We start from the raw sequence: 14435 nt of genomic DNA, 5'->3' as shown, positions 1-14435 counted from the left end.
CTTGGTGTTCTGTGTTAAACAACACTATCATCAACATTCTGGTAAAACAAAATTAAACTTTTACTAACATTTTTTAACAACATATTACATTTCATATGCCGGAGCAGTTCAGAATTTTTACAGATGTGTTGGTTTCACCTGCTTATAAGAGAAAAAAAAAAGATTTTTCAATTTACTTAACCTAACTTATCCTAAATATATATCACATTAATCGTGGTAATAGAAGATTGTACCGATTTTTGCCTGAAATTATTAATTGTTTTATTTGACATGTAACTTATTAACACTTTACCAGGGAGGGAGCTTCAAAACCATTTTCATTTTTATTTTGAATCCTCTGCAGAGCTTCCTGCTTGTTATTACAACAGCTAGTCCATATTGGTACAGCATACACTATGGGTGGCCTGAAAATATGTTTGAACTATTGTCAAGGCCTCCAAAAACCGCGAATATTCCATGCAAAACTATCCTTATTGAAAACAAAATAGTTTATAACCCTTGAAAGGCGTAGACAACTTTTTTGCTCTCTTTTGCTCATATCTTTTGAATCAATTATTCATTTAATTAAATTATATAAAAATTTTAACACTCTTATGCAGGGGTTTAGTTGCAACTCCAAATGGTAGTGGGTAGTGGACGTATCTTCAAGATGCTCTTTTTTAAAAAAAGAGTAATTTTCAGCAAGCCTGTAGAGCCCTAAAATAACGTTTATTTTTTTTACAGTGAATCAAATGTAGTGTCATTAAAATCGTTTTTTTTTATTGTTTATTTCATTAAAGTTAAGAATATACAGAGATTTTTATCCATAACATAGCGTAACTTATACATAATTATGTTAACACATTTATTTAAACTAGCAACTCTATGGTTCCAACGCATCTCTCGTAGTTGCTTTTTAAAACTGTACAACCCGGGTAGAGGTGAATAACAAAATAATGGTAAAATAAGAACAAATTTTGCAATCATATCTAGTTTAACCATAATTATGTTATTAAAATATGACATAAAATATCTCATCAATAGCAAAATATACTATCATAGCAAAATTTGTCATTGATATGTTATACTTAAAATAAATGTTATAACTAATCAATAACAAAATAAACTATCATGGTAAAACTTGTTATTTGTACAAAAATACTAAAAAACGTTAAATATCTAAAGAATAACAAACATCGCCATCATAGTAAAATATGTCATTATTTTGATATTTGAAAACTTTATTCAAATAATTCATGAGAACATATCAATATCAAATTTTGCCATAATAGCTCATTTTACTATTTATATGATATTCATTAGAGATTCAAAAAGCAAAAAGTTTTTTGGCAGGAAATCTAACAGTTTATATTTAATTCATGCTAAATTTCGATATTAAAGTAAAAGAACTAAAATTACCGTTATTTTGATCTACTCGTGAATAGCTTATTTAGTTATTATTTTGTTATCAATATCAAATAATAACATATTTTGTTATTTACGGTTGCCTATATTTTTGCTATTATTTTGTTATTACAATGGCAAAATATGTTATGATTTAGTTTTTATGCCATACAAACTCAGTTTTTATTTTTGTTATTTTATCTTTTATTTCGGACAAACAAAGCACAAGTTTTGCTATTCAAACATTCTATTTTAATAGTTAATTTTGTTATTCTTTTGCTATTCTCCTCTACCCGGGAAACCCCCTTCCTTATACAGATTAAAACTAATTGCTCTACACACAATAAACAAGGCCATTTTTTGTCTACTATTTTTGGGATTTATCTTCCACGATAAAATATTTTCCGCGTTTTTGAATTTGATTTTGAGATGGTTTCTTAGAACTTCTTTTGTCCATTCCCAGACTTGCTGTGCACCAGTAGAGAATTACATGATGCGGTGTGTGTTATTATCGACTCTTAAACACGTTTCGCAGTTCGGATTTTGAAGACGGCCAATACCGTAATTGAATAATATTTCCATATTGGGAATTAAACCGTTGACAAAATAGTAAAGCCTGGATTTGTCCTCTAATGATATGTAACACGAATTAAAGTTTTCCCAAACATTTTCCCATTCTATTTGGGGAAATTTTTCTTCAACTTTTGGAACAAAGTTCCTCTTATCAATAAAATACCAATAAAGCAATTTTACAGACGTCAAATCAAAGCTTTCTTCTAAATGTTTGGCTTCCATTATCCACTCTTTTGCGTTTCTAGTGAGCCTGCTTAAGCAATCTAGTGTCAATAAATAGTTTTCTTCAGGATTTGTAGCCCCATCACGATCGTAAAAAATGTTCTTAATGAACAAGGCTTTACATTTACTTTCCACATCGACAAGGCCAATTCCTCCGTCTTCGTCTCTTAAATGTAGTAGGTTGCGATCTACTTTAAATATACTGCTACCCCACAGAAACTGCCCCACCATGGATTTGATTTTACCTAGATGGAGGTTACTGGGAGGAATTACCTGCGCTATGTACCAGAGCTTTGAAAGAACAAATGTGTTCAAAAATATTGCTTTTGCGTGGGTATTCATATTCCTAATTTTACTATTCTTCAATTGAAGTTGAATATTTTTAATTATATTATCATATGTGATTTTTGACATCTCAGTCCATTTGCATGACACATGTACTCCTAGTATTTTTTGGTGGCGAACCTCTTTAATAGAAAATGGTCTTCCTTTACAATTGTTAATTCTAACAAATGAACATTTTTCTAGATTTAATTTAATCTTAGAATGAATACCGTAGGAATTCATAATATCAAGCATCAAATCAAACTCTTCTTCGTTTTTCACGAAGAGTTTAAGATCATCAGCATAAGCTGTAACGACCAAAAACCTATCATAAACAAGAACGCCGTTGATACTATTTTGTAATTTGCGTATGAGAGGCTCAATGTAAATTACGAAAAGTACCATACTCAAAGGACACTCTTGTCTAACGGATGCTTTAACTGGGAACTCTTTCGTAAGAAATCCATTTAATTGTACACATGATGTTGCAGACGCATATAATTGCTGTAAACAGGTGACAAGCTTATCGGAAAACCATATTTCCGTAGTATTTTCCAGAGGAAAGCATGACTTACACTGTCAAATGCTTTTTGGAGATCAAGGCTAACCAAGAAACCTTTGACCCTTTTATTCTCAAGAGATCTTGTAATTAATCGGCGTCAGAGTGTCTTGTACGAAAACTAGTGTAAAATAAGTTGAAAAATAGTTTGCTTAGTTGCCTATGCGGCAAATGGCCGATCGTCAGCCTATTAGATTGTGCTTCTGTTTTTTTTTTTAAATAATATGTGTAACGATATATAACGATCTCACTGTACATATAGGTACGCATATTGACATATTTCTACTTCAATGTACGTGACCATAGACGACGGCTGTCATGTAAATGAGTAAATACATCGACGTGCTCTGTGTTTTGCTCTCCTTAGCTAATATCTGGTGAGATATGTGGTTTTCATTCGAGGTTACAAAGCGCTTGTCTTGTGGTTGCCTGATGACCATTTGTCTATAAAATCGCAGTAATCAGATTGCTACTGGTAGTGAAAATTTCCTACTTAGATATTTTACGTTTGATATGCATTGTTTTGTGGTTTTTGCCAATGTGTTTCTAATGAAGCGTATTATAAACGTAATTGTAGATGTTAACTCTCAGTTGTTGCGTTGTAGTACAATACGATTGCTGAACAATGAGTTTCCACACAAATACCCTCTTGTGGCATGTTTGAGCTCTTGTGAAGAAGACTCTTTCTTTCCTTCGTTGGATTTCGTCGAATCAACATCTACCTCCTCCGAGGGTTTGATATTTCAACCTATCAATTCCAAATGGCTGCCAACAACATCCCCGGAGTCAATACGCAGGACACCTAGACGAATGCTGGTAAGATTGTTAATACCGAATCACAGTTTTCGCAAACTGGCGATTCATGTGATGCTGAAACAAGTTTCCCGGCTTTGTTTTGTACTTCTGCGACTAGTTCAAAGAATGGTGCTGACAAATCGCCACGTGATAGTGCTAATGGCGACATACTTTCTGTGCAAGAGGCGTCCAACTCTTAATCAACATCATCTAATGTTCTAAATGGTACCTCTAGTGATGATAAGTTGCGTAGGCAAGTACGGCTTGTGAACGGATAGTTTACCCCTGCATTGAAAGACTTCTTCTAAGTTCTTAATAAAATCCTCTAAGGATTCTCATCAAAATTTTCTCAGGATTCTCATCAGAGACTAGGGTTTCATCAGCATTAATGTTGAATTCCTATTAGGATTGTTCCAATAATTTTATCAGAATTGTTTCAGGATACTCATCAGAATCCTTCCAGTACACTCATCAAAATTGTTTCAGGATATATTTCAGCATCGTTCCAGGATTTATATCAGAATCCACTCAAGATTATCAAATGAATACCTTCAGGGATTCACATTGAAACTCTTCCAAATTTCAATTCCAGAATTCTCAAAAAAAAAAAAAAATCCATCCAATATTCTCATCGGATTCCATCCAGAATTCTCATCAGAATTCTTTAAGTATTCGCAAAAAAACCTTCAAGAGTTCTCATTCAAATCCTTCCAGGATTCTTGCCCACATCCTTCCAGAATTCGCATCAGATCAGAACCCTTCGAGGATTCTAAATGAAAACCTTCCAGTATTCTTACCGAAATCCATCCAGTATTTCTGATCCTGGATACTCATTAGAATTCATCTTATATTTTCAACATAATTTTACCTGGATTTTCAATAGAATCCTTCCTGGAATTTCATCAGTATTCTTCTAGGAGTCATATCAAATCTTTCCAAGATGCCTTTCTTAACTTTCTAGAATTTCCATCATAAGCAATACGGAGATCGTATATGAAATCAGGATTTTCATCACAATTCTTTCAGGATCCTCAAAGAGATTCTTCCAAGACTCTCATAGGAATATTTTCAGTATTCTCACCGGAACCCTTTTAGGATTTTATCCAAAAACCTTCCAATACTGTTACCATATACTGCTAAGAAATTTCATCAGAAACCTTCCAGGGATTTCATTGAAAGCTTTCAAGAGTTCATACCAGAATCCATTCAGGATTTTCATCAAACTCCCTTCAAGAATCTTATTGAACTCGTTAAAAGATACTCACGTGGACAGTCTTCCCAAGTGAACATCAAAACACTCGAACCTGAACCAAAACCCAAACATGGGTAAGGTGAACATCGGTTCATTTGTACCTCGGTTGCAACCGCGGTTCAAATTTTGATACAAATCCTCGGTTGCTTCCGAGGTTGAGAACAATAGCACAAAACAGACAGACCCAAAACAGTTGAAATCCACGCTTATCAATTTCTACTTATCGTGTCTTGATGTATGATGTAGTTAAATCCTTCGTTTTTTCACTAAATGTTACCTAAAATATTGAGCTAACATGATTTTGACTACTCGGGGAACATCATTGTCACATGTTGGAAGTATTCTAAGATTTACAAAGTCTTCAACAATTTCAATGCCTAGTTCTTCCCGAGTTTCAATATCACTTGGACTCTCACTCTCTTGCCCTGCTATCATGTATTTTTTTATTATTATAATTGAAAACTGATTTTTATTTTCGAAACATTTTTCAGTTCACTTTCTATGATAAAGCATCGCGATATCGTAAGATAGAAACATTACAGTGGTGTTTATTATTGCGAAATTATTTACGAAAGAGAGAATGAATGAAGTTAGATAAGCTTTTATTAGGCAACAGTGTAGAAATGTAATTTGCCATTGCAAGTAACGGGTTCTCAAGCTAATTACGTAATCCGTAAAAGTTGATAATCGTAGCCAGAACAAGTGTTTTTACTGCACGGGAGACATAATTGTCACACGTCCAAGGCTCTTCGACAATTTCAACTACATCCCCTTCAAGCACTGCCTCAGCCACAACACAACTGAACCTGCTTCTTTCTCTTCATGCAACCATGTACATTTGGGTAGGTTGATTGGCATCACAAGCTTATCTTAGTTGTGTGTCTTCAAGATAGTGAAAGCCCGTTCAACTGCGCTGCGATCGATTCCAATAAAGTCATCGCCTACAAAGCCTGCAAAAGTATATACATTAGAATGTAATGGTGACTAGTGAATTTCGAAAGGCATTTTTTATAATTTATGTAATATCACAAACGAAGTTAACACCTCGTATGTAATCTATACACTTGATTGTATATATCAGCTAAATCAGCTTTCCCAGTTAATATTAAAGTATTTCCTGCCACAGATAGATTTGCGTCACTGAGTCGAACGCGACCTTGAAATCAATAAACAGATGACAATGAATTGTATAAAAACAAATTACATGGTAACAAGCTAAGTAAGACAAGAACTAGGACTCCTAGTGATGTTGAAACTTTAGTAGTACTTATTGGGGTTTTTTTTATGAAGTTGTTGAAAACTATGTTAATCTTGGAACACTTTTGGCATGTGGGAATGATGCTCTACGTGTAGTCAAAACCCTGTTGTGGCTAAGTATACAGAATACGTTAATTGTAACGTAAAGTACTGAGGACAATGCTCGGTGGAAAACTAGACGTATACATCAAGAGTAGAACCATATGTATAAAGAAGCTAATATTTTCAAATAAAATAAATACGGCAGACTTCAGTGGGCTGGTCACGTAGTGTGAAAGTCGAAAAATGGGCTGTTAATAAATAATATTAACCATTGAAAGTTTTACTTTTATCGAACATAACAACAACATTATATTGAAATTTAGTTTTTTAGATTTCATTCAATTGAACTAAACTTACTGGTTTAAGCCATATAAAAACATACTCAAACCAATCTGGTTAGTTAAGTTAGTTAAACATATTTATAAATATAACCACTATAACAATTATATATTAGTTAAGAACAGTTTGGTCGTCTTTTTGAGCGATATTTTTTAGGTTTTCCCGGCGCTATTGTGTAATTTGTATATAAATTATATTGAAATTTTAAGTCAAAAACTTCAAATCAGGATTTCTCGAGATTCCGCCTAGGGATTTTTTTAAAAATTGGTCCAGAGGTGCATAATGACCTCAGGAATCGAGCCCTGTACTCAGATTTGATGGACAATTTTTTTACATAATAACGGTCAGTCGGGGCACCGTGAAGTTGATCTGCTCAAATGGAGCATGTAGCCTCAAACGTCTTGCTATTTTTTATCAAGAAATTTCATATGTGATCGTATAAATTTATCCGCGTCGATTTCAATAGTTTTCGGTCTGTCTACTTTGTGCCAATATTTGCACCAAAGTTTGAACCGATGTTTGAACCTAAGTACACATGTACCGGGTTTGGCGTGGCATACTGGTTTAGAGATGAATCGATATTGTTCATCGGAAGACTGCATGGACCCTACCATTGTAACAGGAACCTTTACGTAATAGTTGGAATTTATATCTCATGCTGAGAATTTCCTTCAGATTTTCATTTTTATGTCAGATAGTTCTATCTTTAAAATATCAATTCATATTTCAACTTTCAACGGTTCTGATTTTCTGAAACAGAGTACAGTATATACTACATTTCCAACTGTGTATCCGGATTGGCCATCGGAATCCAAATATTTGTGGATGCACTTAACTGTTAGAATTTTAAAAATTTCTTTCTTGTTCTTTTGATCAATTTGAACCCGGATTACGGTACTGTGAAACGGATTTTCTTTAATATTATGGGATCTACAACCTAGTTGTCGAAAAAACAAAAAAAACATAAAAAAAAGTATCACACTTTATGTAAGAGCGATATTCGTTGGAATCAAGGAGGCTTTATATTCAAACATTTAAATCTGATGAGAGTCTCATGATGTTTTGAGGTGATTATAACATGGAACCAAACATCACATTTTCAAGAGCACTAGACTAGAAAACTAAACAGGGTTGTGAGCTGAAAATTTGATCGATAGATCATCACCAGCATGCATCCAATTGATCGAATTTTCAACGCAAACGGTTGTCAGGTTCTCTAGATCTGTGAACTTCAAAATTCGAGTTTTGGTTTAGTTTTAAAATCGCCTTAAAGAGATCGTCTCTAATTATTGATATATTAGTTTATAGTAGCACTTGAACTTGGTTATATATCTTTTAACGTAATGCAATTAGAATGTTTGGTAAATCTAAAGGGTGGTAGGTCATTTGGCATAAAGTCGTTTGGCATAGAGCCGTTTGGCATAAAGTCGTTTGGCATTATGGTCATTTGGTATAAAGTCGTTTGGCATAATGGCTGTTTGGCATAATGGTCGTTTGGCATAATAGTCGTTTGGCATAATGAGTCTGAAACCAAGAATTTCTAAAGATGACATTCGTTTTTACGTTCCAATTGAATCTTTCTGATGATATCAGGCTTAATTTGGAGTCAATTGACACAAAACGACACTTTATCCAACAATCATATGCTCGTCAGTAAAGTAAAGCATATTAGGAAAGTTTTTACTAATTGTTTTTTCTTATTTATCCAGAAATAACCCTTCTTTTAAATATCGATTCTTCTTTTGAATTTCGCTATTGGAATAAATTTTTGCATTGAAGATTTTGATATACTTAGCACAAATTTACCCTTCTTTCAAACGTTTTATTTTTGATTTCTAAATATGATGTAACTATAATTATAGGTATAAAACTGTTGACTTAAAATTTAAATAAATTTCACCTTCTCTTATACATAGGCTGTTCTTTGGAGCTATATTTTTTAAATATTATTTTGTTCTCAACTGATAGAAGAGCGGCATTCGATAACATTAATCTGCTCAAGTTATCAGCGAAAAGAGACATAGATTACTGCAGTTACTTTGATGGGTTTTCCCCGAATGCCAGTTCCCCGAATATCCCGTTTTCCCGATTAGCCCATTGCCCCGAAAAGTTTTAGCACTAATAATTGTCGTAACATTTTCAGGGTGGTGAACGAACTGGCCATCTAATATGCACCCTTCTTTATTTAATTTGCGGTTCTTTTGAGTTTTAACACCCTCAGCATTTTTTGCCAATATGTATATAGCAAATAATGATAGTATACCTATTTTGAATGCTTATCATTCGGTATAATCCCTATTTAAACTTCACCACTTTTCGGGAAAACCATTCATTCGGAGAAATGGCATTCGAGGAAAAGAAGCACAATCACTTCGATAATTCTGAACGCAATTGTTGATGTCTCTTCTTTTTATTATGCCGTAATAATTTTTGGCGTCCAATCTTCTATTGATTTAATAATATATTGTGTCTTCTTTTAAAAATAGGCTGTTCTTTAGAGTTATACTGTTTTAAATTTTATTATTTAGGAAAGCTTATTGTTAACCATTTTATAATTTTGCTGTTATCAATTCTTGCAAGACGTTGTTATGATAATCACATTAGAACCTGCCAATATTAATTTTTTTTTGGGGACGTATGATCTCCTTTCTAGATATGCTGTAAAAATATCAATCACAAATTTTCCCTTCTTTCGATAATAGATGGTGTTTTTGATGTACAATTCCAAAATTAAAGTTTATATTGAATATTTAAAAAGTTTTGCCGCAATTATTTTCATATAAAAATGTGTTGTACATTTCAATTATGCTTTGAGAATATTTTTTTTGCGTTAGAGCCTTAAATATTTTGAACGAAAAATAATCTGCTCACGTATATAGGCCACTTTGCAATATGCTGCATTAATAAATCTTTGGATAAGAGCTTTCAATATTTTGCAAATAAATTTTCCCTTCTTTTATCAAGTAATTTTTATCAAGTGTTACGTCCAAGCTGGGACACAGTTTGATCTGCAGCGAAATATTCTATGAGCGTTCCCTTTATTAATAACTGCGAATTATCTTTGACAATTTATTATTTTAAAATATACACATCACAACAAGCTCAAGGATACTCTTTGTTCTGGGATGTAGAGCAAATTATGATTCCCAAAAGATCTTCCACCAGACCCGTCACGAGTTTTATTTAGTCATACACTATAATGTCACAACAATGTTGGACATTCATAGCTTGGAAAATCTCTGGCTTCAAAAATGCCAATATTCATTACAACTACATCATTATACTAAACGGCCATTATGCCAAATGACTATTATGACAAACGGTCATTATGACAAACGACCATTATGCCAAACGACTTTATGCCAAACGGGGTACAATCTATCGAATCATAGAACACAAAACCAGAGTAACTGCGATCCAAGGGGCCATCGAGGTAGCCATGGGAATCATCTCTAACTATGATTCTCTAACTCGATATCAGGATACATAATATCGAGTAAGGGAGAGATCACTGTATAACAAAATATAATTGCGCTTTAATATCTCAGTTTTGACAGTAAACATGATTTAAAAAGATTTCAATCTGTCTACTCAATTTTGCTTCGAAACAAGCTATCATTGATTGAATTGTCAAATGAAAATAATGACAACACGGAGAAAAAACAAGTTAGTTTGAAATAACAAAAAAAAAAAAAATAGTTGAAATTCAAACTAAAATTTTTATTGCGTTTCATTTGAAAATTTTCCGTTCTGCGGTAGCCGCCAAGTTCTACCGCAGACTTGCGAATCATTGTATCATTGAACGAAACCATCTAATCAAAGTATGCTGGTAGAGTCCACAGCTTTGAAAAACAGCCGAAAACAACAATCATCAGCATGGTTTCCAAGGTATCATAGCAGCCGATCGATGATGCTTTGTGAAAATCAGTAATGTTTTCGATTCGAAACTGACATTTGTTGTTTGTAAACCTAAATTTTGTTTGAATCAATTTATTTTCATAATATGTTCCCAACTTATAGTTTTCTGATTGAATAACAATTATTAACGTTGTATCAAACTAATATATTAGTTGTTGGCAAATCAAATTTTGTTTATCTATATCAAATTTCAGTTTGCACATTACCTTAACGAATTTCGAAAATCAAACCAAAAAATAAGATTGATTCAAACAACACAAAATATCAAGTTTTTAGAGGTTTTTCTTTCATTAGTTTTCGTTTACGTTTTGTGAGATGTATTAGTTTTCCTATTACAGTATTACTGTTGACAAAATGTCCACTAGTAGCGGAAGATTTGGCGTGGAAACTTAGTGACAAGTATAAGCGGCATTATTAATTAGATGGACGAAGTCGACGGATGCAATCCCGGAACATCAGTGAACTTCGATTTTGTCAATGATATGAAATTTGTTTGATATATTAAAGGAAATATATAATATGTAGTTGCGGTTTGGATATTTATAATTTTTGCTATTAAATGATAAAAACAAGAATAGAGAGAATACAACCAGAACATTATTTCAAAAAATTTGTTGTTTGTTTCAAACTTTTTTTTTGTTGGATTCAAACTAGAAAAAAATGTTTGATTCAACTAATTTCTCCGTTTGTTTTGAGAACTGTCAAAATCAAATAACCTACAAATTAGTTATTTCTAACAAATGTTTGTTGATTTCAACTAAGACGGCGTTGAACGTTTAACGCAAAATGTTAGTTCATTTCAAACAACGCGATTAGTTGTTTCATATTAGTTTTATGTATGTGCAAAATTCAACCTAAAGTTTTGACAACTACCGTTTGGTTGAAACAAACCAAAATATATTTGTAATTACTATATTTTTTTCTCCGTGAACATGTTCCAAACCAAAATTTGTCAATAAGTGATTTTATACACATTTCAAACGTCCCAGAGCAAAGAAAATTTTGTAAACTTTAGGTTTTAAATCAATTTTTAACTTTGTTTCAAAATATATAGAATTTGGGATATCCTATAAACAAACCAATTTTACTAATTGGAATCAATTTTGTTATCAAAGATAGACATTTCGAAATAACTTTAAACATCTAGTGGTATGGTATGTACTCCCCGAATGACCCGTTTCATAAAAATAATGTTGGGCAAAAAGGAGCATGAATAGTGTTTAGTATCAAGAAAGTGAACTAGAAAAAAAAAAACAAAAGCGATGAAAAGTAGGCGATATTTTGCTTTTCTTGCTTAGGAAGTTGATGACTAAAAATCTTAGGACAATATATTTCGTAAGGGCCTTCCTTAGCCAAGTGGTTAGAGTCTGTGGCTACAAAGCAAAACCATGCTGAAGGTGTCTGGGTTCGAATCCCAGTCGGTCTAGGAATGGTTATTTCTTAGTATCTTCGTACCTGCCAAACGATATACGTATGCGAAAATGGCAACCTTGGCAAAGAAAGCTTTTAGTTAATAAATAACAGTGGAAGTGTACTTTGCACATAAAGCTGAGAAGCAAGCTCTTTTTCAGTGAGTTTCACAACCGTTTTAAAATTATAAAATATATATTTCGAGAGAACATAGGTAAACAATCAAACTTTCTTCCACAACACTGTTAAAGTTACTCCCATTCACTGTACCTGCCTAGTAGTGCGCTCTGGCGAATGGCGTCGTATCACACTCTATCGGACAACATTGTTTCACCGGTGTGCCTCGATAGGAGGACAGTTTCGAGCACATATTGCACATCCGTCTGACGTTCTGAGAATAGGTATTGCGCACATTGTTGTCATGGTTTTCCAGAGGTGTATTGCCATTTTCGTGAGAGTGAATCCAAAACTATGGCCTTGCAACACAGCTCAAGTATCTGATTCGGTGGGTACAGGCCCTTACTTATCGAGTGACGAAAATTGTCAAAGTCTGCATTACAAGGACAAAAGTAGGGCTCAAAATGATAACCAATCACTGTTCCATGACACACAGTTATCAGTCTGTAAGGTAAAATATTTAGTTAAGGTTTCTATGGCATGTTCAAACATTTTTCTTTTAGACTTGTGCATGCAAGGACATCCCTTTTCTGTTCTGAATATAATTCTGATATACATTTCTCATCTATCGATACAGATTTACATAGTTTTTGATCCTGGTGAGATTGTCAGGGTTACTATATGAATAGTTTTTTTTTTTGCATCAAGTAAAAGTAGCTTACGCAACAAGTTGCAGAATGATAATTTTTATAGCACTAGTCGTTCATCTATCAAACGAAGTATGCCGAGTTGGAATGCTGTAAACATCAAGTTCTACAGTGAGTTGCGTACAACATTTTTTGCAATGTCTTAAAGGCCACTCGGGGGTATTAGAAATCATATCGGGATGCATTAATCATTACATTATATTGTGTCCATTAGACTGATGCAAATTTTGAAGTTTTTGCTCCCCTAAGCTTAAACGATGTCAATTATGATGGAAATGATCCTCCCAAAATTTGAAATGATTCGGAAGAAATTTGGTTGTGCACACGCTATTTGAAGTTTATATGGAAATTACTATGGAAAAGGCAAACCTTTTGTGTTCAGTCCTCTAACAGCTCGTCATAATAATCTATGGAAAAGTTAACACACTCATCTCATGTGGAAACTTCCCAACTACAACTTTGCCGAAGACCACATTTTGATGGGCCGTAAGGATAATTTGTTATTAGTGATACCAAAGTCTATATCATGCTGAGATGATCATTCGATTACTTTCAGAGCAACACTGCTTTTTTGCTGTAGAACATAGTAGCCTGGATTACTTTGATCTATTCTTCCCGCCAGAAGCACCACTGTTGCCTGCCGAACAGTTGGTGAAGCATGTTACTTGCTAACCAACTTTATGATGATCAATAACAATTTATCCTGACGTCCAATCAAAAAGTGGTCTTCGGCAAAGTTGTAGCTGGGAAGTTTTCACATGAGATGAGTATGTTCATTTTTCCGTAAAATATTATGACGAAGAGATAGAGGGCTGAACACAAAACATGGGCGTTTGCCATATAAATCTCCATATAAACTTCAAATGGCGTGTGCACAACCAAATTTCTTCCGAATCATTTCAAACTTTGGGAGGATGCTATTTACCGTAATATAAATCGCTTAAGCATAGGGGAGCTAAAATTTCAAAATTTGCATCACTCTAGTGTCCATTTTCTGAATAATCGTATATTCTCAGGAGAGTGGCAAAAACACTATGTTTCCAAGACACGCATGTTGCTGAAAAATGTATGAAAAAAAGTTCAACGCGGCGTATTTAAACTGTGGTGATGTCAAAACGAGCTCAATAATGAAAGCTTTTAGGTCAATCTCGACTATCCCAGAATACACACCGGGTATCCCCATTCATTGGAACTATCTCTCTTGGGTGACTTTGATACTGCATCTCGCCTGCAGCCAATCTCCGAGAGGAATTTGAGTCCCAATGAAAGTTTATCAGAAAAAAAAAATGGAAAATAGTCCAACATAGTTGCCATTCTGTGAATACCGGGTGGTAGTGAAGGTAGAGCTGCACTGCTCTGAGGATACATGTGTTCATACCGATATTGAGAAATCTTCTCTCCTTCCAAAATCCCAGGACAGTTTGGCTGTACGAAGGAAATTGAGATTTAGAACCTGCCACTCCGGGCAGGGGTTTTAAAACAAAAGGACTAAGACTGGCTTCATTTTCTTGTTTCTTCGCTTCGATGGATACCTACA

General features: G+C 33.8%; 1 protein-coding gene across 8 annotated transcripts in view; it reads right to left on the bottom strand.

Annotated features, from left to right (window-relative positions):
* LOC5577895 (Down syndrome cell adhesion molecule-like protein Dscam2) overlaps positions 1-14435 on the bottom strand; it is a 574667-nt gene that overhangs the window by 403025 nt on the left and 157207 nt on the right. The gene's annotated exons all lie outside the window — the stretch shown is intronic.

Source organism: Aedes aegypti, chromosome 2 (genome assembly GCF_002204515.2).
Source record: "Aedes aegypti strain LVP_AGWG chromosome 2, AaegL5.0 Primary Assembly, whole genome shotgun sequence".
Lineage (NCBI taxonomy): Eukaryota > Metazoa > Arthropoda > Insecta > Diptera > Culicidae > Aedes > Aedes aegypti.
This window is presented reverse-complemented; position numbering and strand designations above follow the sequence as displayed.